Here is a 27317-nt window from a genome sequence, read left to right on the forward strand (position 1 = left end):
CAGTTAAGGGATGCTTCAGTTGAGAAGGTCCAGGGGCAGGAGTCCCATTTCCCAACCTCTCTGGAATCCCCCAAATGGCCCGGACTGACATCCCCACCCCATCCCCACTCCCAGCTGAGCTCGGGAACTTAGCTTGTCATCTGGAACGAAATTCTGATTGACAAGTGGCATTGATGTTCTGGAGAAAAGAAAGAGGAGAGCAAGCAGTGAGTACTCAAAACAACTCATCAGCTGGTGGCAGAAAGAAGAGACAGGTTGTCCCTTGGCAACCACCAGGGTGGGGCTGACAGCGGGCTTCCCTGGCACTGCCGCCTGCCTCCTAGAGGACCCCTTGCTTCTAGGGGCAGAGGCCTGATGGGGAAAGAGAATGATCCTCGCAGCAAGGGGGAGAAACCGAGGTCCTCATTAGGTCACAGCCAAGTCTACCTTGGACCCATCAGCAATCTCTCTGACCTTGTCAAAAGCTCCTTCCCGCCTCCTTGGTTAATAGGATGAGCTCACCAGGCAAAAGAATAAGATGAAGCATTTCACTTAGTGTTTTTCCTCCAAAACCCTTAAGCTACCATGGTCTTGCTGATCTTGCAGCCTTCCCGTAACAGAGGCCCTGGATCCACACTTGGCATTTCACAGTTTGAAGTAACTTTAGAGATTACTTAGTTTGCTTTTCTGGTGTGTACAGATGTGGAAACAGAAGCCAAGGGTCCTGAAATCTCTTGCCCGCGATCCCCGGGGTGCCCCTCCAGGGAACCTCCTGCTTGGCCCAATGCAGTCCTTCTGCCCCTTTCGCCAATGAGGCCCAGGCTGAGGGACTAGAGCTGGAATTAGGAGGTAGTTCTGTGCAGCCTCTTCACCGCCGGTGTGGCTGGTGTGCAGGCTTCCTCCTCTGTGCAATGGGGGCAGCGTCACCTTGCAAGGTTGATGCCAAGGTGATTGCAAACAACGGTGTCTAAGAGCTGTGTTCAGGGCACACAGTCGGTGCTAAATGGTGTCTTCCCTAAGGAGCGAGCACCCAGCCGGCGAGGGGAGGTGGGGCATGGCAGGATGGGAGCCACATTCCGGCCTGCAGCCCGGGGGGCAGGGAAGCGGCCAGGGCAGGGCGGCCAACCCTGCGTGGGGGGCGCAGTGCCAGCCAGGACGCTACCCCTTGAGGCCAAGACCCTGCGGGCGTGGCTGGGAGCGAGCCGTTCCCCCCCCACCCCGGGGTCTGGGTCTGATGGGGCTGCGGGTGCGCGGGCGCGGCGGGGAGGACCGGCGGGCAGCCCCCTGGCGTGGGGGGTTGGAACTAGTGTCTGCGGGCCAGGCCGTCCTGTCCTCGGGCCTCCTGCCGCCGCCTCCCCCTGGGCGCAGCTGCGGGGCGGGGCGCCCGGCGCCGACTGTGTGGGAAGGCTTGGTTGCCCTCCTGGCCCCGCCGCTCGCTACCTGGCTCGGGCTCAGGCGGGGCCCTGGGCCGCACCGGGCGCCCCTCCCGGCCTCGGGGCCTCTGGACGCACCGCACCGCGCCCTGGAAGCCTCGACGGGCTCCCCGGCCCACCTCCCCCCACCCCTCCCCACCCCCGGCCCCCCGCGGGGTCCCGCCGGCTCTCCCGCTCTGGTCCTCGCGCCGCAGCCCGGCCCGCTCCTGCCCCGCGCGGTGCCCGCGGCCCCACCAGGGGGCGCCCTTCGCCCGCCGAAGCCGGCCGCGCCGCACCTCCGGGGCCCGGGCCCCTCGCGCGGGGCGTGCGGGTGCGGGTGCGGGAGCGGGAGCGGGAGCGGGAGCGGGAGCGGGTGCGCGCCGGGAGCCCCCCAGCCCCCGCCTCCAGGGCGCAGCGCCCGCCCTCGTCCCGCGGCCCCCGGCCCCCCCTACCGCGGAGGCGGCAAGTTTGCCCCCGGCCGCCCGCCCCGCCGCCCCACTCCCCCGGCTCCCCCGGCTCCTCCGGCGCTCGGCTGCGGAGCACGTCGGCGGGGCCCGAGCGGGTGCCCGGGGCGCGCGGGCCGCCCTGCCCCGAGGGGCGCCCCCCCCCGCCGGCGTGCGCGGGCCGCTGCAGTCCCCGCGCTGACCGCCGGGCGGCGCCCCGGCCGCGCTCCTCCCGCCGCCCGCTCCCCGCTCCCCGCTCCCCGCTCCCCGCGCTCGCGGCCGGACACACACCGCCTTCGGCTGCCGGCGGAGCGCGCTGGGGCCGCCGCGGCTGCTGCGGAAGCGGGGAGACCGGAGAGCGACGGCCCGGCCGCCCGGCCCGGCCCCCGGAGCGCGGAGCCGCCCAGGTAAGGGGCCCGCCGCGCGCCCCCGCCCCCGACTCCCGCGCCCCGGGCCGCCGCCCGCCCCCGCCCCCGCCCCCGGCCCCGGCCCCGGCCCCCGCGCTTGGCCCCCGCGCTGCGCCCGCGGCTCCCCGGGCCCGCCGCCCGCCGCAGCCCTCCCCGGTCCCCGGTGCTGCCGCCGGTGCTGCCGCCGGTGCTGCGGGTCCTGCGGGTCCTGCGGGTCCTCCGGGTCCGCCGCCCCCGCCCCCGCCCGCCCCGCCCCGCCCCGGGGCACCCGCGTCCTACCCGAGGGGACCCTCTTCCCCCGACGAACGCGGCTCCCACCCGCCTCACCCTAGTTCACCCGAGTGGGAAGCGACGGAGAAACTCCGGGACCCGCATTCGGGCGCGCGGGGGGGGCGGGGGGGGCGGGGGGCGGGGCGGGGGGGCCGGGCCGGGCCGGGGTCGCGGTCGGGGTCGGGGCGCCCGGAGCACCTGTGCCCGCCTCCCCGCCGGGCTCCCTCGAGCCGAAGAAAGTGAGCGAGGAGCAGCGGGCGCGGGCGCGGGGCCGGGCGGGGCGAGTGGGCGGGGGGGGCCTGGCAGCCGCGGGGCACTGCGGCCTCAGCCTCTCCCCGCCGGACCTGGGGCTCGCGGCTCCCGGCGTCGCCACTTGACGCTGCCATCTTCCTCCCGGCGCTGTTGTCTGGCGGTGCCACGAGGTGCCACCTCCCTGCCTCCCTCCAGCGGCTCTCCTGGGCATGTCTCCCAGGGGCCTGGGGTGCCTGGCGGGAGGGGGGCGCTCCGGGCCCGGCCCGGCCCCTCGGAACCACGCCGAGCGCCCCAGGACCGGCCCGGCCGCGGGCACACGGGCCACCCTCACTTCGGCTCCCCGCGGGGCACCGGGGTGACAGGGACGCTTCCGGGAGCACCTGCAAGCAGCGTGGTGTCCCCGGGATGGAGGCCGCCGGGCGGGCAGTGGGCGGCGGGAGCAGCCTGGTGGCTCTTCGCTCCGCCCTCCCTCCGCCCTCCCCCCTCCGCCCTCCCCCCTCCCCCGTGTCTGCGCTCGGGGGACCCGCCCTGAGGGCCCGGGGAGGTCCTCCGTGCCGCGCGCCTCCCCCCCCGCCCCCGGGAAGGAAGCCCCAGGAACTCCGCGGGGCCTCGTGGGGCCGGCGGGGTTTGCTGAAGCTGCAGCCCGTGCCTCATCATTAATCAGGTTTATTATTTTCCTCACTGGCCGGATGTGTTCCTCAAGGTCGCGACCCTTTGGAGAGTTAATCTAATATGCACACATTACAGTGTCTGGGTTTGTTTAATTTTCCGTATTTTGTTCATTTCTTGCGGAGCCAGCTTCCCGCGGGGAGCTGTGGCCGGGCTCGCCCACCGGGCTCCTGCCACCCGGCTGGCCCCGTCCCCTGGGCCTCCTCCGCCCGCCACCTGGGACCCGAGGGAGGCCGATGGGGAAGGGCCAGGGGCTGCCACCGCCACGGGGGGGACACGCTGGCCTGTCTTGCTCCCGCCCCCCCTTCCCCCCAGGCGTCCTGATCGTCGCTGACATTTCGGGCAGCACCAAAAGTTCTTTCCAGAGCCTGGGTCTGCGCCTGGGTCTGGCTGCCCTCCCCGAGGATGGGAGGACGCAGAGGGAACTTGGGCAGAGAGGGAGGGAAGCGGGGACCCCCAGGGGTGACGCGGGGCTCCTGGAGAGGGGGTCCGAGCCACATCCAGACGGAGGGAAGGAAGAAGGGCCGAGGAGCCGTCCTGGGCCGGAGCCGCTGCTGGAGAGGGAGGGAGCGGCGGGAGTAGGGGCGAGTAGGGGCGGGCGGGGCGCGCCGGAGCGGCGGGAGCGTGTGGGGAGGAAGCCTCTCCTGTTACTTGTGCGAGTACGAATCCCTTATGCGTGTGACGAGCGCGCAGCTTTCCAAATGCTTTTTAGGAGAATTACTTCATCTGATCTCCACCAGGGCCCTACGAGCGTTTCGTCTGCACCATCACCCCGTAAGGAGGCGTCACTGACCCCCAGACCCCCGGGCGCCGAGAGCTCAGTGTCCAAGGCTCGGCAGCCGCGCGGGAGGCCTCTGGACTCCGGGCCCAGTGCTCCGGTGCTGCTACCTGTTGCTTGTTAAGGTCCCTGCCGTCCGGCCCTCGCTCTCCCCGGCCCATGCTTCGGTTCATCTTCCCGTTCTCTGGGTCGGCTCCACGCTTTCCCCTCCCCGGGCTGGGGCGGGGGGGGGGGGGGGGGGCGCGCTGGCTGGTGGTCCCCACGCGCGTCCCACGTCTTAGATCAGGCTAATTCTTGGCTCCGCATTCACAGTCCCTAGACTGGCCGCTCCAGCTCCGTGGATGTCTCCCAACCCTCTGCATGTCCCTCCAGCCCTCTGGATGTCCCCCCAGGCCCCTGGATGCCCCCCAGCCCCCTGCATGTTCCCCCAACCCCCTGGATGCCCCCCCAGCCCCCTGGATGCCCCCCACCCCCTGCATGTCCCCCCAGCCCCCTGCATGTCCCCCCAGCCCCCTGGATGCCCCCCCAGCCCTCTGGATGTCCCCGCAGCCCCCTGGATGCCCCCCAGCCCTCTGCATGTCCCCCCAGCCCTCTGCATGTCCCCCCAGTCCTCTGGATGTCCCCCCAGCCCCCTGGATGCCCCTCAGCCCCCTCTGCATGTCCCACCAGCCCCCTGCATTTTCCCCCCAGCCCCCTGGATGTCCCCCAGCCCCCTGCATGTCCCCCCAGCCCCGTGGATGCCCCCCCAGCCCCCTGGATGCCCCCCACCCCCTGCATGTCCCCCCAGCCCCCTGGATGCCCCCCAGCCCTCTGCATGTCCCCCCAGCCCTCTGCATGTCCCCCCAGCCCCCTGCATGTCCCTCCAGCCCCCTGGATGCCCCCCCCCCAGCCCCCTGCATGTCCCCCCAGCACTCTGGATGTCCCACCAGCCTCGTGGATGTCCTCCTAGCCCCCTGGATGTCCCACCAGCCCCTGTGGATGTCCCGCGATCCCTGCCCCAGACAGGTGGTTCCTCTTGACTGTCCCTCGCAGGGAGTTCCAGGTTCTCCCAGGCACTGTCCGGATACCACAGAGACCTTGGTTCCGCCTTCTTCCTCTGTCTCCCTCATCCCACTCCTCGGCGCCTTATCTCTTCAGACCTCAGTTCTTTTGGGCGCTTCTGGTGCCCGGCCCGAGCTTTCCTTGCACACTGCCACTGTCCCATGTGGGGCTTTAGCAGCTCAGGGCCTGGGGGTGGTGGTGGGGGTGGTGGTATCGCAGCCTCCTCCCCGCGGGCTCAGTTTCCAGGCACCTGCTGCCCCACCTGCTTCCCTACAGAAGATGGCTTTGGTAATGTGTGACCAGGTCTCCCGAGCCTCCGTGGCGCCCCTGGCTCCTGGACACGGTCCCGGGTAGTAGCTTGGACTTGATGGCCTTCTGCTTGCACGGCCCCGCCTTCTGCCTTGGGACCCATCCTTGACCCGCTCTCACTCTGGGCACCTGACGCGCTGGGCCCTCATCCTTCCCCTTCCTCCTCTTTTCTGCCCACTTACACTTTGCCAGCCTTCAAGGGGCAGCCCGGGAAGCCCTCCCCACGCCCCAGCCCGTCACCCTCTGCAGGACCTGGTGGCAGCTTCAGCCACCAAGTCTCAGGCAGGTCTGGCTTCCTATCCTGGTGTCACTCTCTGAGTGACTTTGAACAAATTGCGTAACCTCTCTGGGCCTCACCTGTCTCACCCATAAAATGGGGACAGTCTCACCTGCCTGAAAGGCTTGCTATCAGCATGACCATATGTGGGGGGGGGTTGTGGTTTGTGGGTCCCCGCAGGGCACCTGCAGGTAGGGTCCTCTCACGCCACCATCTCCTACCTGCTGTTGCTGTTTCTTTGTCCCTGTTTGTCTCCCCACCCAGAAGGCAGGTCCCTTGAGGAGAAAGACCTTTCCCTGGTGCCTGAATTTTCAGTCCTCGGCTCCTCACCGAGCGTGCACTGTCTTTCGACACCCATACGTTGGCCCCTGCTTACAGTAGGGATGTAAGGAATCGTTGTTGCTTGCTGATGACATTTGGTTACATAAAATAGGGTCTGCCTTACATTTAACAAATCCAACACGAAAAAGCAGTTTATGCCACGGTACCAGCCCAGGTAAACCATGGGAAGGAAGGAGGGAATCTAACGCTGTATTGACTGTGCGCTCTGCTCATTTCGGAGTCACCCCACCTCTGTTTTTACAGACTAGGAAAGGGGGCCAGAGGGGGTTCCTCTGAGCCGTGCCATAGTCCAGGGAGCACTCCAGAACCCCACTTCCTTCCCCTATACGTGGGCCCAGAAAGGGCAGTGGGAGGCGCCTTAAGAAAATATTTGAGACAGGTTTTCTTTGAACAACTCCCCACTTCAGCAGGGATGGGGTAGGTGTGAGCACGTCAGAGAGGCAGGGCCAGCGAGGCAGGTTTAGGGTTTGGGTGGGGAGCCCGGGGGGACAGGCCGCATGGGAGCAGGAAGGGTGTGTGGATGTGCTCTGGCCACGTGGGCCCTGGCGGTCAGGTGGGGCTGGAGCTCAGTGAGGAGGAGGAAGGGCCTTCCCGCAAGGAGAGCTGCCCAGACGGAGTCGGGGACAGAGACAGCTTGAAGGCTGGGTGACCGGGGTCTTGTCTGCCTGGTGGCGAGTGGGCCCTGGGGGGGGGGGAGGTAAGGGTGGGCGGGAGGGGGGGTTAGGGCGGAACTAACAAGTTCAAGGGGACCTCGAAGCCAAGGAGGGGAGGTCCAGGTTGATGCATCAGGGTCTGGGGGGGTGGGGAGGATCCTGGGCGATGGGCAAGTGCCCGGCGAGGCCTTGAGGGCTGGGGGTGCGGGCAGAAGGATGGGGGGTGCGTTTGAGTGGCATTTCCAAGGAACAGCAGAATGTGCGGACAGATTGGGAACAGCAGAGGAGGGAGCAGGAAGTGTCGCAGAGAACTTTGAGATTTGGAGCCCCGGAGGCTCGCAGGATGGTGGTGCCACTTCAGAAATAGGGAAGCCAGAAGGGGAAGTGGGCCTCGGGGAGGGCTGAGGGCTGTGTTCGCAGACCTGCTGCGAGGCGCCGCCGGGAGCATTTGGGGATGGAGCCCGGGAGCCTGCGGACCAGCTGAGAGTCTTGTGCGACCAGCAGTGGCTGTCGCGCTGAAGCTGCTCCCGGGCCTGTGGCCTTCAGGGGTCCCGAGCCCAGCTGTCCTTCCGGGGGACCCCAGTGCCACGCACGGAGTGGGTGCTAAGTAAATATTTGTCTCACTGAAGTGGCCCCAAGTGATGTTCAATAAATGTTTGTTACAGAGAGAGATTCCTAGTGGATCCTGGCAGGTGAGGAGGGGACCGGGAGCCTGCGTGGACCCCGGCTTCCAGGAACCGGGTGTCCCGGGGCTCCCCCTGCCCTCCCCACCTGTCAGAATCCGGGCTACTTCTGGCTGCCTCAGTTTACTCTTGGTAATCTCCATAGTCTCAGGCCTGTAAGTCCCTCGACCTCAGGGACAGAATCGTGGGCAGGCTCCCTGGCAGGGGGTGCAAGCCGGGGGCGCCATGCCCAGAATGGGGGTGTCCCAGCGGCGGGAGGAAACACATGTTTCGAATTGAAGTTTGAGGGCCGGAGTTAAAGAGGATTTAATAGAATGAGAAATCAATAGCCCAGAGGAGGTTAAGATGTGTAAGTGAGAGGCTGGCTACAAGGCGCACTTAATAAAAAAGATTTTCCGAAGCCGTGGAGGATGGCTGCACATGGGGGGACAGTGGGGTGCTTTTGCTGCCCTGCAGCCTGGAGGCTCCTCCGGAGGGAGACTGGGGGTTTCAGGAGTCTCTGTCTTTCCGGGTGGCCGGAGTGCGACATCCCTGTCCCCCCGGCCGGAGGCTGTGTGATGTAGTCGCCAGCCCCCTGGCTCAGATCGCACGGGGTTCAAATCCCGGCCCTTCCAGCTGTTGGGCAGGGACCTACGGGGCCTAATAGTGACCAAAGTAAATCTCAGCAGGTGCATGGGGCGCCCAGTGAATGATCACATTTGCTGCTGTGACAAGTACCATTGCGTTTCCACCCTTGCAGTCTCTCCTGGTGCAGTTGAGCCGCTACAGAGTCACGTCCCTGGCGGGCCGGTGAGAGGAGGGAACTGGGTGCGACCCTCTGGGCCTTGGTCCCAGTTACAGGGTGGGCCGTGGCCGAGCTGCGGCATCAGGCTGGCTTCCAGGATCCCCCCCGTGTCCCTCTTGGTGGGCTCAGTGGCCGTCCACACAGGATCCAGAGGGGCAGCAAGGCAGGACAGACGTCAGGAGACCATTTGGTCCCATCTCGGCATCCAAACCGGATCCGATCGGCACTAAGCAGGAAAACCATCTTAATTCTTTAAGGCGCTTAGACTGGGAGCTCCTCGGGATCAGGAAGGCAGCCGGTGGTTTTGTGTCTGGCAGGAGGCTCACGTCCCGGGCCTCAGTCAGTATTTGTTAGGGAGAAAGACTAGTTGACGGCAACAATACTGATGGCAATAATAATAGCTAATATTTTCCCAATGCCTGTTGGGTGCTGAGCATGATGCAAACGGCTTTCCATATAGTATCTTAGTTCCTCCCCTTACTAACCTTAAGCTTTCAGATACTATTTAGGGTGCTGTGGTTGTTTTAGGCACTACTTAGGGTACTGTTATACCCATTTCACAGGCGTGGAGGCTGAGATTTGGGGTAGCTAATGCATTAGCCCAGAGTCTCGTAGCTGGTAAGAAGCAGAGTTGGGATTTGCACCCAGGTGGTCTGATTTAAAAGAAAATTTTTTTTCTTTTTATTAAATGAACTCTGTCCCCATCGTGGGGCTCAAACTCACGACCCTGAGCTCAAGAGTCACATGCCCTGCCACCTGAGCCAGCCAGATGCCCCTCAGGCTGTCTGATTTCAAACTAGGTGTTAGAGATTTCTGTGTGCCTGTGTGGGTGCATGCACATGTGTGCACACGTGTGTGTGTATGTGAAATATCCACTGATTGTCCCCTGACTTCCTAGCTCCCCCTCGGGCTCCCTCGCCCTCCTAGTCCTCGTCTCATAGGCAAGGAGGCCAGGCATGGAGGGGGCATGGATCTTCCCTACACTCTGGTGCCTTGGCCTGATTTCTTTGACCTCCCGGAGTGAGAGGTCCCTGGCAATGTTGGAGAAGCGGTCAAAGACCACCCTCATCAGAGCTCCTGTGTGGGCCCTGAGTCATGTGCCAGTCTTTGCCAGCACAGAGGCCATCGGTGGGCCTGGGGTGAAAGCCAGAACAAGGCAGCATCGTGAGCCACGGATGGGACTCTCCCATGACATGAAAAGTTTGAGGATTGGTGGAGCTCAGATGACACGTGGCCCCTCGAGGTCACAGCATCCCCCCCTCATCAGAGGGGGATCTCGCTGGGGTCTTGGACTCTCAGAAGCATGACGGGGTATCACTGGAAGAAATCTGTTAGAGCGCTCCTGTCACAGTTGTGTTTATTGATCTTTCCAGCATCCTCCCTGGCCTGATTCAGCTCATAAGGTCACACAGAACGTCCCCAGTAAGGTGGGTGACAGGGGAGGAATTTGGGCATCTCATTCCAGAGGCAGCAGAGACTCTTTCAGGGCAGAGAAGACTAGACTGGGCGTCGGGGGGTCCAGAAGGCCCCTCTGGAGTCCTTTCCTGGGGGTGGTTTCCAGCTGTTCGCTGCTCCTGACCTTCCACCTGACAGTCAGCCCTTCTGCCGAAGCTGCTAATGCCACTTCCTGGTGGGTATCACGTATCTTCTCAGCGGTTCTGCGCCTGCCCCCAGGATCTCTGTCAGAGGTGGAGTGGGCAGCTAGGAATTATCACCCCAGACTCTCAGGATTTCAGCGACTAGCTGGGAACCAGTGTTACTCGGTGGGGAGGTTGGATCAGGATCCAGGACTCCTGCCCCCCGCCCGGGGCTCCGTCCACACACCTGGTGCCTTCTGAAGGTCACCCCCGGCCCGTGCAGACAGTGGAGGCAGTGGTCCTTGGGCACACCTGCTCTTCCCAAGGCTGAGAATAGTACGCAGAGTAAAACAGTATTTGTCCAGAAATGATAATGCCAGTTTCATTGCTGGGAAAACAGAAACCCAGGGAGGGAAATGAAACATAGAGTCTTGTTCCTGGAAGGGACCTGAGCGCGTTCGTTCAGCAGCCTACCTGACGCGCTCTCATCTGCAGACACAATCTCCGCGGGCTGGTTATCCAGCCCCGGCTGCCGCCTCTCTCCACCCCCCCCCCCCCCCCCCCGTCTTCTGAAAGCTGACATTATTGAGCACTGATTATGTTCTAGATACTTTATACCTATTAAGTTGATCTACCGACAACCAACCCTGTGAGTGAACTGAGGCCCAGAGAGGTCGCGTAGCTTGCTCAAGGTGACACGCTAGTAAGTGGTCGAGCCAGGACATGGATTTGGCCCTCGGGGCCATGCTCTTGACCACTCATGAGGCAGCTGCAAACCAGGGAGCATGTGAGAACACCCAGCATGCTGTCTGGCATCCAGAAGGTGCCCAGGAAATGCTAGGGATTTTCTTCAAAAAATACCAGAAGGTTTTCCCTTAAACTGAGCCAAATCTACTTTTCATGGGGCCACGTTCTGCACCCCTCCTTGGAACCCCACGAGGCGCTTCCACCCTCCTTCCTGTTCCAGTCCTCGGGCTGTGAGCAGAAGCAAAGCCAGGATTCAGGCTCTTCCTAACTGGGTTTCTGTCCAAGACTCTTTTCCCCAAATCGAATCCTCTGGCTGGGAAGATGATGGGGGAGCCCAGAGAAATGTCCAAGGCTGGGACTCATGGGCGGGTAGTGGCCTGATCCTTGGCCACAGGGCTATGCGGACGGTGGCCACACATCCATTCCCAGGGCACGTTTCCTGAGGGCCTCTGGGGTGCCAGGCATGGCCACAGAGTGGCACTGGGTGGGTGCAGCCCAGGCCCGGCCCCTTACACGATACGCGTGCAGATATTGAGTCTGTCAGATGCCCTGGGCCTCGGGTCCTGGGGGCAGGGGGCTGAGGACCGAGGTGACCACCTTGGTCCTTGGAGCTCCTGCCAGGCTAGGGGATGCTGCAGACACTCCCCCCTCCCCCGAAGAGGACCAGAAAGTTCAGATGACCCAAATCTCGTAGTACAGAGTGGGCAATTAGATGGAGAAAGCGCACCAGTGCATTTGAGCTAAAATAGCACCATCCCCTTCTCCTTTGAAAAGTGAGAGTCCTGCCAGAGTCCAAAGTAAATAGGCTGGAACATGAGGCCTGCCAGGTGGGGTGCAGATTAGAAGTAACAAGGCCACTGGGCCATGCAGGTAGCGGGGAGTCAGCGGAGAAAGTGCATTTCCAGCAGCACGAGGCTGACCAGGCAGGAGGCTGGGCTGGCACCTCTCTGGTCCCCTCTGCTCCTCCTTGGGGAGGGGGTAGCCGGGGACGCTTGGCCTGGCACCTGAGGAGCTGCGACGGAGCCGACCTTTGTGCCGTGTTCCTGGCGCTCTTGTGTCTCGCTGTGTCCCTTGCCCCGTGTCATCGCGGGACCCCACGGCAGCCCTGCCCCGTGAGGGGTATTAGTTCCATCTGATGCAGGAAGGAGGGGGTGCTCCAGGGGCCCGGGGTACAGGAACCACAGCATGGCCCTTTCTCCGTGTCCCTGGCTTCTGCACCGTGGCCTGTGCTGCTCTAAGGAGCCAGTAGATGTCTCTGTTCAGCTCCGGCCCCCAGCGGGGGAACTTGAGCGGCTCACCTGGCTCACCTCTGGGAGGGTCCACCACACTGGTGCCCCTGGGAGGTCAGCAGAGGTCATGTGTTCCCCCCCCCCCCCCCCCCGCATGAGACACGGCTCCCTGGTGCAGGGACTCTGTCTGCTCCTCAGCATCAGAGCCCCAGCAACTAGGATGGCCCAGCATGTAGTAGGTGCTCAATAAATATCTGGGGAACAGATGGCTGCTTTCGTGAGCTCCTTGTCTGCAGAGGCCACAGATCGGGGAGCTCTAGGCTAATGACGAGCATTGGCTCTGGAAAGCTCGATGGGCCGCTTTAACTCACAGACATGTGTGGCTGAAGAGTCAGCTGTGTGGATCTCAAAAGACATTTTCTCCCAGGATCGTGGTGTTCGTGTGACCTGTACAAACAGCAACCCTGGGTCTCCCTGGACCTTGGCCCCAGGCACTGCATGCCATCCTCAAACCCAGCTGAGCCTGGCCTGAGGGTCAGGGAGGGGGGCTGGACAGGGGTGTCTGAGTGAGAGCAGCAGTGGTACACACAGGTGGGGAGCTCTGACTTCGAGATCGGAGGGGGTGCTCTTGCTCCTGAGGGTCAGGAGGGGGCTCTGGGAACAAGGGCCTGAGCTCCTCCAGACACCCCGTGTGACCTGGGACCGTGTGCACCCACCCTGGAATTCATTTACTGGCAAGTGGCATTTGCTGCATGGGAGGGTGGGGGTGCTGGCGCAGAGCCCAGGAAGAGGCTGCCCTTGTGTGGGGACCAGGAAAAGGGGCCCAGGATCTAGGGGATGAGAGGAGGCATTTCTGGGGCACGATCAGGAGCTACATGTGGAAGCAGAGCCTCGGTGGCTCTGGCTACCTGCTGCTGGCCATGGTCAGCGTGTCTGCTGCGTTTCCCCGAGCCCCTCTCTGCTGATTGGTGGTAGTACCTACAGAGGGCTCTGGGGCCGAGTGAGGGCTCCTGGGACGGGGCCTGGTTCGACTTGTGTCTGCCGCGGGCACGGGGCCTGATGAACTTGTCAGAAGAGATTTAGGCCAAGCATCTCATTTTACAGATAAGGAGATTACTCAGAGAGTGGAGGTAGCTGGCCCAGGGTCACATGGCTTGAAGAATCAAGGTTCAGGATTACAGGTTGGGGTTCCCCTGACCCCTGGTTTGTTCTTGTCTCGTGCCTCTCGGACTCCCACGGAGCCTCTTATCAAACCGAGGGAGCCAGTGCCCTGCCCCACTGCTCCCCCTCCCACTGGGGCCTCCCCAGCTTCTAGCCAGCCCCATCCATCCTGGGCAGGGTGTGGAATGCAGGCCCTGCTCTCCGGGAGCTGTGACCTCAGAGGCATGCGGAGAAGACACAAGCAGAGGCGTCCCACAAACCCCCACACACACCTGCCAGGTCCACCCCAGGTTGGCTGGGCTGTAAGACTCAGTGTCCAGGTTGACACGGGCAGAGCAGGACAGGCTGGTGCCTCTCCCCTGAGCAGTCCACAGAAGCTTCCTGGAAGAGGGGGCTTCCTGGCAACACGAGTCCCTGGCTCTTTACTTACCGTGCAGCCTTGGACATGGGAGTTCGCGTACCTGCAGCCTCCGCTCTGAGAGAAAACGGGGATGGAAAGAGCCTCTTCTCACAGGGCTTGGGGAGGAGCAGGTCGGTAACATCTGCAAAAGCGCATCTTAAATCATCAGGTGCTTTCGGTAGATGCCGTGTGACTTTATATAAGATTCAAGAACAGGCAAGGTCATCTTTGGGAATGGAAGTCAGGCTAGGAGTTACCCTCGGAAGGGGAGGAGGGGCCCTCCAGAGTGCTGGCAATGCTGTGTCTCCACCTGGGAGCAGATTATGTGGGAAATGCACTGCGCTCTCCGCGTACGTGCACTTTCCACTACCTGCGGGATACTTCCCTTTTGAAAGTTTTTCAAGTGGTTCTAATGGCTCGAGTCCGGTCACTTGATAGAATGTCGAAGAGGAGGCCTGGAATGGCCTTCATACCTTTTCTCAGGTAGTCCTTACAACAAACCCCTTTTACAAGGCTCAGGGAAGGGACACACACTGCCCAGCGTCACACAGCCATCCTGTGGCGGAGGTGGGCACGGGCCAGGTGTCTGAAGGCCGCCAGTGCTGCCCTAACCACCCCCCCAACTCCGCTAACTGGGGGTGAACCTCCCGCCTGCACTGCCTTTGCGACGCTGACCTGCCAGGCTCCTGCCGGGCCCTGCCGCTCGCAGGGGGATGTGCAGTGGGGCCGCAGTGCTGCTCCCAATCTGGAGATGCCTCCAGAATGGAATTAAGTGGGAAGCAGGAGCCAGAAGGAGGGCGTCTGGGGAACAGTGAGTCTGCTCTGCTCGGCGAGGGTCCCCCAGGGGGCTGCATGGAGGCCCCAAGGGGGCAGATGGTGCTGTGCTGCCCTGAAACCCTCCAGGGCAGACCCCTGCCAGGTGAGAGAGGGAGAACCAGTCCAAGGCCGGAGGGAGCCGCTCTGCATAATGCGAGTTCCCCCACTGTTTCGCCAGGCCAGGTGGGGGATTTGCGTCTTCAGGGAGGCCTCCCTGCTGGTCCCGAGGAGCCAGGGCATGGCCCAGCGTCTTGGCGTCCTCCCCTGGGCTGGGCCTGGGGGTGAGATGGGAAGTCAGGTGCTTCTGTTGCCTGGATTATTTGGCTAAGCGAGGCAGCGCCCTTCAAACTAAGCCACCTGACGTGCGGCCTTGTCTGGTGGGAGAGAGGTGGCATTGTGCTCGCGTTTATATGCAACTGGCAAAACAGATAAAGCCTTACTGTGGTCCAAGGTTTCCAATCAGATGGAGAAAAAGAGGGCCTGGTGGCTTCATTCGGGGTGTGGGAGAGCAGACAGCTTCTTTACGGGGCAGGGGGAGAGCCCGCTCACCTCCTCTGGGAGGCCTGCCCTGATTCATCCCTTTGGACCCCTCCCGTTACATCCCGGTCCTTGGGAAGACACAGTGAGGAGAGTGAGTACCTTGGCAAGTTCTGGGTGTTTACGCTTGATTTTGTCTTAGGTGTCTGTCCAGGGCATTGGGAGGCTGGCTGCAGGCAGGGAGCACCAGGCCCTTCCCCTGGGGTGCCCTCCTTTTAGCAGCTGCCCATCTAGCGCAGCTAGCTGACTCTGGCTCCCCGGGGAGCTTTGGCTCTGTGCCTCAGGATGTTTGCGTGTGCTGTTTACCCTGCTTGGAACCCCTTCCTCCACCCCGCCTCCTTCTCTTGCTTCACTCCTGCATCTGGATTCCTCGTCCAGGCAGCCCCCTGCTGCTGCCTCCTGTAGCCCGAATGAGGCTCGTCTTGTGTGCTCTCAGCCTCCAACACGCCTTCCCTTTGGAGCACAACCCCACACGGCCTCCGAACTGCCTGTTCAAGGCTTGGGCTCCCCAGCTGGGTCCTGAGCTCTGGGGAGCCAGGGAGCCAGGGATCGGATTGGGCTGCCACGGCCACTTCTGTGCCACAGGCTCCAGCACAGAGCCCGGCACGCGGGAGGATCTCGCTGAATGATTGTGGGAAGGGGTGAGGCCGTTGAGCACCAAAGTGAGGAGCAGAGTTCCAGAGTTGCTGCTCCGGGAGCCCAGTTGCTCTGCCCGCTTGTGTCGGAAGGGTGGCCCCCGTCCGTGCCCAGCTGAGTCTGAGCCCCAAGACAGCTGCTAGAGGCAGGCGTCGAAAGCCCAGCCTGGGCACCGGCGACCACGTTTTTTCTGCTCCGTGCCGAGTTCCTGGCAGCTGCGCACAGATGCGGGGTAATTGTGTTCCCCAGAAATGCCTGGATGTCAGGTGTGTAAGACCCCTGAGGGAGTGGGGAGGGGGCCGGGAAAGGTGCTGCCTTCATTTATCCTTCCATGGAACCAGGGGAGGGTAATTCAGGTTATCTTACAGTTCTTGGTAGAGAGAAGCCTTCCTGCCTCATGCACCCCACAGCCACCATCCTCACTGTGGGCACGTTTGCTTTTTGGTGCTTTCATATCCAGCTTGTCCATTGAAGACTCCCAGCACCCCTGGGTGGGGTGGAGTGAGTGTTACTGACCGATTTTACAGATGAGGAAACAAGTTCAGAGTGGTTACGCGGACATGCTTGCATCCTGGCTCTTGCCTGGTAGGCAGCAGAGCTGGGATCCGGTTCTTCTGGAATTCTCTGCCCTAGCTGCCCTTCCTTCTAGGCAGCCCAGTGCCCTGCCTAAGGAATCAGGGAGCCCCAAGTGCGAGTCCTCAGAGCGCCCCCGTTCTCACTTGGCCGCCTGGGAGTCAGTGACCTTGGAAGGGCCTGTGTCCCGACCACAAAGTGCAGGTGGGAGGGGGAAATCTGGCTTTGACAAATGGCCCTGTGGTCCCAGGACATGCAGGGCTAATTCAAGTGCAAACAGTGTATTAGTATTTATTACTCATGCTCCACTGCTAATAAAATTTGAGTTTTAAAAATAATGGTGAGCAAATGAATTGGTCGATGGCCTGTGGGAAGAGGATGCGGGGAAGGATATTTCATGGAGAGGAGTGACGGGGGGACTCAGCTCCTGCAGGCTCCTGGCTGGGTGGGGGGCGGGAAGGACTGTTGCTGGGGGCAGCCCTCCACTGCCTGTCCAGTCCGGGAAGTCATTCATCTGCCTGTTAACGTTTGTTGGAGAGCATTTGTCATGGTGGCGGCGTCTCCAGGCGGGGTGCCTACATCCCAAATATCCATTTCAATCCTCTGGGCTTAAAATCCGTGAGTGGGAAAGTCACCTGCCGCAAGGTCCTGTGCCTGTGATCCCGCGGGTGCCTCCACCTCTGACCCCTGCGCTGGGAGGGCTGGCTGAGGTCTTCCAGGCAGGGCAGAGATCTAAGGAGTGTCTCAGACAGACGGAGGGACGTACCGTAGGCCCCATGATGTCTGAGAGTGTGGGAAGAGAGAGAGAGGGCCCTGGGGTGCTTAGCCCTCTGGGGTGAGGACAGGTCTGATTGTTAGATCCCTCTCCTCTGCAGCAGCAGCACCCCCAGCCCTGTGATTCACTGGTCCCACTTGTGTCTCAGGAGCATCGTGGGCTGGAAGCAAAATATAATTTAAGAAAGACAAGATCTGGGTGGCTCAGTGGTTGAGCATCGGCCTTAGGCTCAGGGTGTGACCCCGGGGTCCCGGGATCGAGTCCCACATTGGGCTCCCTGCATGGAGCCTGCTTCTCCCTCTGCCTGTGTCTCTGCCTCTCTCTCTCTCTCTCTCGTAAATAAAATCTTTAATTAATTAATTAATTAATTATGATAGTCACACACACACAGAGAGAGAGAGAGGGACAGAGACACAGGTAGAGGGAGAAGCAGGCTCCATGCACCGGGAGCCCGATGTGGGATTCGATCCCGGGTTTCCAGGATCGTGCCCTGGGCCAAAGGCAGGTGCCAAACCACTGGGCCACCCAGGGATCCCTAAATAAAATCTTTAAATAAAAAAAAAAGAAAGAAAAGACAAGACCCGCTACTGTGCGACTTGGAGCAAATCATTTAACCTGTTTGTGACTTAGTTTCCTGATCTATAAAGTAGGAATGATGGGACCTGCCTGGGCCATCGTGGGATCAAGAGGGAAAACAGGGCTGTGTCAGCAGCAGGGACCCGGCGGGCCTTCCGCTGTCTGAAGGCTGCGCTCACACTCTCCTCCGGAAATCACTTTGCTGAAGGCTGGGCTGCTGCAGGGCTTAGAGCATGTGAGGGGACTTGGGATTTGTGTGTGTAGGTAGTGCTTGCGACAGCTTAGTCCGTATCTGAAGGGGAATAGCATTTTCTCCCCCCGCCAACCCCCGTCCCCTGCCCCTAACTGCCCCAGCACCCACTCATGCGCCCACCTCATGCCCCACCTCATGCACCTGCTCTGTAGTCCTGCCCCACTTGGTGCTTAGGCACCCAGCGTCACCGGCGTGCCGGACTGGGCGCTCTGCCCACATGCTGTCCAACTCTCACCCCCCCTCGAGGTGGGCACCAGTGTGATCCCATTTTACTGGAGCAGGAAACTGAGGCCCGGGGCAGGGAGGGGCCTACCCAAGGTCACAGTTAGAATTGACCTCTGCCTGGCTCCTTCAGCACCCTCCTCCCTCCAGGTTCTGGTCCAAGGATGTCATGCCGAGGGCTGCGTCCGTGACCTTGGGGTGTCCCTGTGGAGTGAGTGTCTTCCCTTTCTCTCCCCGGTGCCCCCCAATGGAGACCTGAGTCCTGCCCTGTCTCTGGATGCCCTGGGGGTGAAGCTGGACTTCGGCGCACCTGGCAGGTGTTTTGCCTTCCGCGTGCCGTGGGCTGCGAGGAGCAGGACTTCCGAAGGCCCAGCCAGGGTCTGTGGCCACTCAGGTGCCCGCCTGGTTCTGATTCTTGGAGTCTCTGGTTGTTCCTCTCCAGTTCCAGACGTGACCCGGCCACCTGCTCTGAGCATCCTCGCCCCGGCCCGGCCCCAGCTCTGTGCAGCTGCTCAGGGCCACCCTTTACCCCCAGGATCTTTCCGGTCTGGCTGCCCCACCCTGTGGGGTCTGCCCTGGGGTGGGCACAGTTGCCCTGAGGGGTGAGCAGGGAACGTCCCACCTGCTGGGAAGCATTGCATCAAGATCTTGCCGGAGGGGGAAAGGGTATTGTTTAGACATTTTGTGTAAATTAGTAATATTGTAACTGCTAATTGAATGTCCATCGATTGCCTGTCAGAGGTTTGATTTAATGTGTCCTTCCCTTCTGAGTCTCAGTCGACTGCTTCGATGGTCCGCTTGCTTGCCTGCCTCGTTTCTCTCGCTCTAATGTGGGCTCCTCCCCTGCACCCCCGAACCTTGGTTTCATTTCGCTGGCTTCATAATGAGCATCTTTTGTTTTCTGGCACCAGCTTCGGCCTCCCTGTAGCCACTTGTCCCTCCCAAGTGGATTCACATGACTCATTCCTCAACTGGAGTTCTCTCAAGTATCTGGAGACCCAGGCGACAAGGCATCCACTTTGTACCAGGCCCTGTGTTCAGCTCTCAGGGAACAGATTCCTGACTTCAGCATTTTTGGAGTGAAGACGGGGAGGCGGGTGGATAACAGCGCGGCGTGATGTGCTGAGGGGTGGCCACGGCAGAGAGCCGGGGGGACACAGAGAGGATGTCGAAATCAGATGTGGGCAGCAGGGAGGCCTTCCTGGAGGAGGAGCAATACCTGCAATACGGCTTGAGCTGACTTCAGAGGACAGGTGAGAGTTAGTCTGGCAAAGAAAAGGTCAGAGGCATCTTAGGCAGAGGGAACAGTGTGCGATGGCTGGACCAGAGCCTGAGGGAGAGGAGGCCAGGAATAAGGCAAGGGGCTAATCACCACGCACTAAGCCTGGGCAGTGGCTAGAGACTTTCCTTGGATTATCTAGTTTGTACCTGCAGAAATCCTACACGCAGATGCCAGTAGCATCCTAAATAGTTGTTTTTTTAAAGATCTTATTTATTAAAAAAAAAAGATCTTATTTATTTATTGGATAGAGAGAGAGAGTGCACCAGAGAGTACAAGCTGGGGGAACGGCAGAAAGAGAGGGAGAAGCAGATGCCCTGCTGAGCAGGGAGCTTGATGGGTCCTGGGGTCACAACCTGGGCTGAAGGTGGACACTTAGCCGACTGAGCCACCCGGGCGTCCCACTAGTAACATCTTTAATCTCTGAGGAGACAGATCCTGGATCCCACATGTCCTTGGTAGGGGCCCAGAGATAGGAACACAGGCCTCCGATTCAGGAGTGCTGCTTCCTTCAGCTGCTTCATGGCTGTTGTCTGGCCCCAGGATGTTGTGCCAGAGGGTTGGTGACCTCGGGGGGATCCCGGTAGAGCCAGATTATGGAGCGTCTTAAATGAACTGAAAAGTTGAAACCGTATCCTGAAAGCTGCAGAGAGCCACGGAGATGCTTTAAACAGAACAGTAGCTTGGTGAAGTTTATTTCTAGAAGTAATCGCCCTCTAGAAGTTATTTCTAGAAGTAAGGGATGGAGGATGGATGGTCGTGACCCAGGCCGCGGGCACAGAGAGCAGTAACCGGGCCTGGCGGTGACCCTGGGCAGAGGCTGGGTGCTGGCGAAGGCGGGGAGGCGCGGGGAGCACAGAGGAGACGGGACACCTCGGGGTCGACTGTGTGTGGGTGAGGGCAGGTGGGTGAAAGGCAGGTGTTGAGAGGATTCTCAGATTCTTTGTTTTTTTAACCAGAGGTTACAAAGCTTTATTTTTGTAAAATACATGAGTAAATCTCAACCAGATAAAGTCTTGTCAAAAGCAAAAGTATTACCTGTTACAGCTTCCAAATTGATGGGAAATATCTTTGGGGATCACAGAGAGGCCTCACACTCACCTTCCCTAAGACGAGAAGGAACGTGGGTAGCCGCCGCGTGCTGGGTCTGCCCCCGACGAGGAGGCTCACCTGGGGCATGGGCCTAACGCTAACACCTGGAAGCTGAGCCACCGCCGACTCCCTGGCGTTATTTAATAGCACTGTTTCCCCCACGTGGAAAAGATGCATGGGAAAACCACACAGGGTGAAAAAGAAAGCCTTCCGGTACTTCATCCTCCGAGCCCTCTCACTGCAACCACAAGGCTCATTAGCTGCAGAAGTTCCTCCGAGCAGTTACCCCATCCAGGACGGAGTGGCTGCTTCTCCCCAGTTCTACTGAGACATAATTGACATACGTCGCGGTGCAAGTTTAAGCTGCCCGGCTCCAGTGTGATGCTTTGGCTTCCGTGCCCCGTGGAATGATTTACGAATTTAGTTAGCATCTGATGGATAGAATATAATCAAAAGAAAAAGATGCACAGATACAAAAAAGGCAAAAGCAGGGACACCTGGGTGGCTCAGTGGTTGAGCATCTGCCTTTGGCTCAGGTCTTGATCCCCGGGTCCTGGGATTGAGTCCCGTATCAGGCTCCCTGCTTCTCCCTCTGTGTCTCTCCCTCTCTGTCTCTCATGAATAAATAAATAAAATCTTTAAAAAAAGGTTAAAGAAAAAAAAATCTCCTTGTGATGAGAACTCTCAGTGGCTTCCTCGTGTCTCCTCTAGCCATGGTAACTACGGTCATCACGTCGTACACGACGCTCCAGGACATATTCACCCCGTAACTGGAAGTTTGTACCTGTCGACCACCTTCTAAGATCCCTCTCCCTCCTCCCCATCTCTGGTAACCACAAGCTGATCTCTTTTTCTGTGAATTTGGATTTTGGGTTTGGGTTTATCTTTATTTTTTTTAGATTCCGCACAGAAGTCAGATCGTATAGTACCTGTCTTTCTCTGACTTATTTCATTTAGCATAACGCTTTCAAGCTCTGTCCGTGTTGTTGCAGATGGCAGGATTTCCTTGTTTTTTTTTTTTTTTTTTTTTTTTTGTAGCTAAATAATATTCTGTTGTGTATATACCACATCTTTTTTTTTTTTTTAAGATTTTATTTATTTACTCATGAGAGACAGAGAGAGAGGCAGAGACACAGGCAGAGGGAGAAGCAGGCTCCTCGCGGGGAGCCCGATATGGGACTTGATCCTAGGACCCTGGGATCATGACCTGAGCCGAAGGCAGATGCTCAACCACTGAGCCACCCAGGTGTCCCTGCACCACATCTTCTTTATTCACTCATCTGTCGGTGGACACTTTGACTGTTTCCATGTCTTGGCTGTTGTAAGTAATGCCCGATGAACATGGGGGTGCAGCTAGGTCTTCGGTATAATGTTCTCATTTTCGTCGGATAAATATCCAGAGGTGGGATTATGGGATAATATGGTAGTTCTCTTTTTTATTTTTCTGAGGACACTCCATAGTGCTTTCCACAGTGGCTGCACCAGCTTGCACGCCCACCAGCAGTGCACGAGGGGTCCCTTTGCTCCACATCCTCGCCAGCACTGGTTATTCTCAGATTCTTCCTTTGGGGCAGCTGGGAGTCATTGACCAGGGCGGGGCATATGGGGCAGGACTGCGTGGTCTAGTGGATGGTCTAGTAGATGATGATGGACTCAGCTTTGTTTTAGACTAGATTTGAAGTGATTTGAAGTGACCGTGGTGATGTCCACATGGTGATGTCTGGTGAGCAGCTGAATACGCCCACCCAGAACCCAGGAGACAGGCTGGGGCTGGGGTACAGATTTGGGAACTGGAGCGAGAGGGGCCACAGGGGTTTGGATGAACTCCTCTTGAAAGACATTTAATGTGAGAAGAGAGGGGGGCCAGTGACAAGCTCTGGGGACTGTCCGCTTGGAGAGCTTGAGTCAACAAAAGGCCAGAAGTAGACAGAGGTAGAAGGACTGCTGGGAGAGAAAGGTGTCTCAGAAGCTGGGTGGATGTGAGGGAGGGACCCCTGGGGAATGCTGTTGAAAGGTACAGTAAGTAGGGCAAGAGCAAACAGTGCTTAGGGATTTGGGAACCCAGGGGTCCTTGGTGACCTTCTAGGTAGAAGACTGGGCTGGGAGGTTCCAGGAGGGGAACAGTGTTGGACAGGACAGCAAAGGACTTGGGACAGGTGGCCTCCACAGCCTGGCTGGGAGGACAGGAGAGACCAGGAAAAGCCTGGGGCAGGGGCAGAGGTTCCAGGGAGGGCTTCTCCAGCCTGAGAGGCCTGACCACGCTGGTTACTGATGGAGAAAGATCAGCGGAGGTAGAGAGATGAGGGTGACCAGCCATTGTGCTGCCCGGGACTCAGGGGCTTCCTGGACTCGGACTAAACCTGGGATGGTCCCGGGCAAATTGAGACAGTTGGTCATTCTAGAAGAGTTTGCTTCCCTGGTGAGCTGGTCAGTGTTTGACAAAGGGCTCTTGTGGGGGGAAACCCCGACACATGCTGTTTACTGAATGCCATGTGTGAACACTCCTGCCACGGTGGAACACTCTTGCCAAGGTGTGAACACGCCTGCCACAGTGTGAACACTCTTGCCAAGGTGTGAACACTCCTGCCATGGTGTGAACACTCTTGCCACAGTCCATTTTAAGCTACCCGTGCACCGTCACTGAAGGCAGAGTTGGGAAGTCTTGTGAGCTGGTCTGTGCCAGCTCCATCCAGCACACACGTCAGAAAAGAGCCAGAGTGAAGGGTCTGGAGGGCTGCGGGCAGGAGGGGCTTCCCCTCAATGGGGACCAGAGGGAGGAGAGAGGGCTCTGGGTCACACTTAATGCAGCAGTTGGCCATGGATTTCAGACCCGTCAGGCAGGTGAGACCCTGCTTGGAAGAGGGGGAGTGGGCCAGGGGCCAGGGCCAGGAGAATGAAGAGGTGAGCCTGGGAGGGAGTCTGAGCCACTGGGGCAGATGTGCTCAGGGGCACAGGGGAAAGTCCTAGAGTCGGTGCTGGTTTGGGGAAAGAAGAAACAGTGACCAGGAGCTGGGCAGCCCCAGGGGCCAGGCTCCGCATGAGCCGGAGGCCACAGGTGGGCAGCCAAAGGCACATTTGGAAAAGCATGTCTGTGCTGTCACTTGGCTGCTAAGAGGGACAACGAGGGGACCCTCTTACCACGTGGGCAAGGTTGGGGTGTGGTACGGCCACACTGGGCTGACCTGGGGAGGCAGGAGAGGCATGTGGGGGAGCCCAGGAGGGAAGCACCTGGTCAGGCATGGCCACGGGTCTTGGAACCTCAGCCGCACCCACTGTTCTGGCTTCGGAGCTGAATGCTGAGTCCAGGGGCCAGCCTGCATCCCAGGACTGTCTCGGGCCCTCGTCTAGGACAGGGCTCGGCATTGAGAGTCCCTCTCTGTTCCCTGTCAGGCACTTTGTCTCTGCTCTTGGACATGTTTTGGGGCTGACCCAGGCCACAGGATGCGTGGCTGGTGTAACTCAGGTGCGATTGCTGTGGACAGGTGTCCGCTGTAGCTGTGCCCTCAGATGTTCTTTCTCATCGGCATCTACCCCCTCAGGTGAGCGGGATGGTCTTGGCTCCCTGTCAGCACTGCTAGAGGTGGAAGGGAGGCTGCTGAGGGGCCCTGCATTTTCCCTGAAGTTCTGTCCAAGTTCAGTGGCTCGCTCAAGGATCACCTGCTGGTTGGCCCTCAGGTTGGCATCTTCTAGTGGCAGCAGAGAACAAGTTTTAGAGTAGGATCCAATGGCAAAACATCCCTGTCACTCCCCTCTGCTCTCCCTCCCTCCTGACTCCTCCCCACAGTACTCGATGCCTGCTAATATGCTATTTATTTTACCTATTTTACTTATCATATATCTCCCCTCACTAGAATGTAAGCTCCATGAGGGGGGAATGGCTGTGTTTGTTCACTGTCCTATCCCCCGGATCAAGAATAGTGCCTGGTATACAGTAGGTATTAAATAAATATTTTTTGAATGAATTAATGAGTAACAGCCTCCAATAACTTGCAAAGTTCATTCTTGCTATTTTAAAACTTTTTTTAAGATTTTATTTATTTATTCATGAGAGACACAGAAAGAGGCAGAGACACAGGCAGAGGGAGAAGCAGGCTCCTCGGGGGAGCCCAATGCAGGACTCGATCCCAGGACCACGCCCTGAGCCAAAGGCAGATGCTCAACCACTGAGCCACCCAGGTGTCCCTTAAATTTTTTATTTATTTTTTATTTTTTTCCCTTAAATTTTTTTTAAAAAAGGTTTTATTTGTTTATTTGAAGGAGAGAGAGAGAGAGAGAGAGTGAGCTAGGGGGAGGGGCAGGGGGAGAGGGAGAAGCAGGCTCCCCTCTGAGCAGGGAGCCCAATGTGGGGCTCAACTCCAGGACCCTGGGATCCATCATGACCTGAGCCAAAGACAGACACTTAACTGACTGAGCCACCCGGGCACCCCCAGTCTTGCTATCTTTGTCAGCTCTTACAGTAATCTTTGCTCCAGAATCTTCCACTATAAAGCCTGATGGAGATGGTCTTGCTATAGTGTAGTACAAACAGCTTGCTGTAGGACCGGGAAGGAGGGAAAAGACCATTCCACCTGGGGTGAGACTAGGACAGGATTCACAGAGAAGACGGCATTGAACTAGGCTTTGAAGGATGAATAGGAGTTTTCTGAATGGGCAAGAGGAGATAGGATATTCCAGGCAGAGCCAGTAGCATGAGGCCAAGTGGTGTAAAAAGACACGGAATGTTCACAGAATAATAAGGCGTATGTGGGTGTAAAGAATGTGACGCATGCTGTGGGCTGGAGGAAATGCAGTGGAAGGCTTGGGATGGGGTCTCGCTGATGCAGGGAAACATACCAAACAAGAGGCGACAGTGGTTGGGAGCCCAGACTCTCGCGGGTCCCCAGCCCAGCTCTCCCGCTCACAGCTGCATGCTTGTTTGCTGTAAAGTGGGGATAATCACAGTGCTCACCTCTCGGGCCATAGTGGGGATTAAACGAATAAAATATATGGAGCACTTAGTACCTGAGCAAAGTGATATAAAATATTAACTATGATTATTACAGCAGGAACTCAATGCATGCTGAATTTTTTATATACACATCCATGCACATATGCTCACATTTGCATCGCCCCTCCTGTTCATCCCTTGCTCATACATAATGAGTGGTCCTTAGCATACGAGGATGACGCTATAACCTGCCTTCAAATCAGCGGGCATGGTTTTAATTTTTCGGTGGTAGGCATGAGCGTACGTGAATACGGTGTTAGTGAGCTCGGCTGGCTCGTCCTGCCCACAGGGCTGCATTTCTGCCTTGGTGGGCCAAAGCCAGGGCTAAGTCTGAGACCAGGACAAACAAAGGTGACCGTAAAGTCATTCTTAGGAGAGCCGTGAAAGATTGTAAATGGGATTCTGGAAGCATCGTGCTGAGAAATTGTGGAGAGGGCGAGGGGTGCCGGAAGTCTGCAGATGGGCAGATGTTTTCACAAAGAAGGGAAAGGTAGATTTAAAAATATTATAAAGCAATAAGTGTTATGCCATTTTCCTCCAACGTTTTGAAAGAGTTTATGAAGCAGATGGTTTTGGAGCTCTGGGCAAATAAAGAGGTGCTCACCAGAGTTGGCAGCAGTTTGTGGAGAACAAGCCAGGTCAAACCTATCTCCCTTTCTTTTTCTTTTCTTTTCTTTTTTTTTAAGTTTTTTTTTTTTTAAGGTTTTATATATTTATTTGACACACAGAGAGAGGGAGAGCACAAGCAGGGAGAGCGACAGGGAGAGGGAGAAGCAGACTCCCCGCTGAGCAGGGAGCCTGATGCGGGACTTGATCCCAGGACTCTGAGATCATGACCCGAGCCGAAGGCAGACGCTTAACAGACTGAGCCACCCAGGCGTCCCTCCCTTTTTCTTTTTTTTCCCCAAAAGCTTATAGTGTTTAAATATCTTAGACATGGGTGTCTTCATTTCAGGGAGCCTTAAACCATGTCTTGATGGTGTCTTTAGAGATAAGATGGAAAGCTATGAAAAAAAAAGGGGGGGAAGGAAGAGCAGTAAACTGCCGTGTGGTAGAGACAGGTGGATTCATAGCTGGCTGAAGAGTCAGACGCAGGGCATTGATGAAAGACCAGGGTGGACCTAGAGAAAACTCACTCTCATCTGTTTATTCATTCAGTTGCTCATGTATTTGTGTGATGAATGCTAACTGAGTCCTTCCTGTAGGTCTCTGGTGCCAAGGGTGTCATCCTTGGGCCCGTCCTGGTGACATATTTGTCGATGTCTTGGAGGGGGAGAGAGACTATCAAATTCACACATGGCAGCAGGCTGGCCAGGAAAGGAGCTGCCCCCACTGGCTGACATGATCAGCATGGAGAATGATCGATAGGCAGGACGATGGGCCCAAACCAAAGAAGATGGAATTAGCCACGAGCAAATGAGAACTCCTGCATATAGATTTTTTAACAAAATCAATTGCATGAACACAGGATGGGGAGGCCTGGCTTGGCGTCTTCCAGGGCGGAGGACTTGGCCATGGGGCTGACCACAAGCACCACGTGGTCAGCCGAGGGGCGTGTGCCCCACCCTGCACCCTCATGAGAGCATCCTCCGGGGTGCGCTGTGCCCAGACCGGAGAGTCTCCCTCTGAGACACGTTGGTAAAAGCCACAGTGCGCCCAGGAGCAGGCCGGCAAAATGGCAAGGGGCTGCAGGAAGGTGGGAGAGAAGATGCAGAGTGGCCGCTTCGGACATTTGAAGCTTTGCGGTGTGGCTGAGGGAAAGAGCCTAACTCTTTTGTGTCACTCTCCCTTACTCTTGGTCCCACCAGTGAACTTACAGGCCCCCCCACCTCCCTATTTTCCCCACCCTTCCATCAGCCTCTCCCGACCTGGCTAATGGATTCTTTAGAAGTGGGGGGAATGGAAAGCAGGCGGAAATATGGGTTGTGGGCAGTGGGGCGAAGCACCTAGCTGGAGAAGTGCAAATGCTGTAGGGCCCTAGCCGTCTAGCAAGCTTCAGGATAGGCACTGTCCTTGATAGGGATGTGGCAGTGCTGTTTACTGGGCATGAAGACAAGGCCGACGAGTGTGTACAAATGAGGTCTCTGGGATCTCACCAGAGCAGCTTCTGTACTGTCTGGGGGAATCCTACTGGAAGCAGAAGCAAAGGCCTCCTGGA

The 27317-nt window shown here is 58.6% G+C and overlaps 1 protein-coding gene across 2 annotated transcripts in view; it reads left to right on the forward strand.

Annotated features, from left to right (window-relative positions):
• The first annotated feature begins 2122 nt into the window (after positions 1–2122).
• Positions 2123–27317, forward strand: part of GRIK4 (glutamate ionotropic receptor kainate type subunit 4) — a 423105-nt gene continuing 397910 nt past the window's right edge. For both annotated transcript variants that reach the window (XM_072822392.1, XM_072822393.1), the window contains exon 1: positions 2123–2241. The gene's annotated coding sequence lies outside the window, so the exon portion shown is untranslated. The remainder of the gene's footprint in view (positions 2242–27317) is intronic.

This window comes from Canis lupus, chromosome 3, assembly GCF_048164855.1.
Source record: "Canis lupus baileyi chromosome 3, mCanLup2.hap1, whole genome shotgun sequence".
NCBI classification, from domain to species: domain Eukaryota; kingdom Metazoa; phylum Chordata; class Mammalia; order Carnivora; family Canidae; genus Canis; species Canis lupus.